The sequence below is a fragment of the Octopus bimaculoides genome, chromosome 6 (assembly GCF_001194135.2).
Source record: "Octopus bimaculoides isolate UCB-OBI-ISO-001 chromosome 6, ASM119413v2, whole genome shotgun sequence".
NCBI classification, from domain to species: Eukaryota; Metazoa; Mollusca; class Cephalopoda; order Octopoda; family Octopodidae; genus Octopus; species Octopus bimaculoides.
In genome coordinates this window covers 107,386,980-107,388,708 of record NC_068986.1, presented here as the reverse complement: position 1 = coordinate 107,388,708, position 1,729 = coordinate 107,386,980, and positions in this window count along the sequence as shown.

Here is a 1,729-nt window from a genome sequence, read left to right as displayed (position 1 = left end):
ATATATATATATATATATATACATACATGTGTGTGCGCGTGTGTGTGTATGTATAATGATGTACTCTGGTACAACCCAATCCACGGTTCTAATATTTCAACGAGGATAGCTAGGAAATTTTTTGACGCTTTAGACAAAATTCACAAAATCAAATAGGGATCATGTTATTTTCAATAAACACAGTATGAAGGAATCAGGCGCTAATTTGGAGCCACATAAGCACCGCATTAATAACAGTAATATGAAGCAACAGGTCAGTGACCCACCTCTTGGAACTATATCTTATGGGCCAACTACTCCCGGTTCGATAAATAGAAAAGGCTGCAAATATATACATCAAAATGTAATGAAAGGAAATAAGAGCGAGAATGAAAAGTACCCGCTGCGGCTACATCTTGATAGTACAAATAATAGTATAGAGCCAATATGGTAACAACTTCAGAAAATGAAGTCAGCACTGTCACATATACTACTAAATCTAATAAATGCTCATGCAGATAAAAAGCAAAATGTCCTATGATGAACCTCTGTATGAGTATGAATCTTGTATATAAATGCACCATACACACAAGGGAAGGACTGTACGTTTACAGTGAGACAACGGTTGATTCATTCAAGAATTGTCATCGCAATCATGTCAGCAGCTTCAAGAACATCAACAAGAAGCATTCGACATCTTTGGCTGATTTTGTGTGACGACCTAAGCGGGAAAAAATGAAATGTGATGTAAATTGTTCCATAATAAGACATGTACAACCGTATAATACCCTTTGCAGGATATGCAGACTATGCTCCGAAGAATCCCTGTCTTTTATGTGGACCACTGAAATGGTCATTAATACGATATCTGAAAGATTGTCAAGATGCCTACATGCTTATAAACGCACTTTCGTACAATGTAATGAGAATGGATCTGAGTAATCCTTAACTAAATTAATAGCCATAATTTACTTTACAGCATGGATGAATTAACTGTAACCGACCCATTCTTATAAACACAAAGTATTTATCTAATTCGCTGTGTGAACGTACGTGCGCCAAACTACGCGTGAGCGTATGCTTATAACTTCGTGTAAGCTTGTACGAGTGAATGTACGTGCACCATACAAGCTAAGCGATGGCGTTTATACATGCACATCTTCTAAATGTTACATTTAATAATTTTTGCTGAATTGTATTTTTGTTTCTATTTGCATATGTTTCTCTTTGCATTTGATTTTTATTGATCTTCTATAATCTGTATTCCTTAATTTGCTGCTTTTCTATACACATGCGCAAAACGAAAACTTGCAGAACAAACGTTATTTTAACGAGATACATCTTGTAATCACTAGAAAAGACACATCTACACCGACGGATACTCCTAATCCAGTTGCTCAGTATCCCACGCATGAGAGATCGATGCTAGATAGGTCGAAACAATTCTAGTGATCAATAACAGTTCTCGTATCCTCCATCTTTACGTCTCTCTCATTTATCAAATACCCAACAAACACTGTGAAAATGAACGTGTTTTACCGGTAAGCTCTCAGGTGTATACCATTTGATTTATCATCTAATAATAATTATAATAACAATAATAATAATAATAATGATGATGATGATGATGATGATGATGATAATGATGATGAAGGTGATGATCATGATGATAATGATGATGATGATAATGATAACAATAATAAAAATATTAATAATAATAATAATAATTATATATATATATATATATATA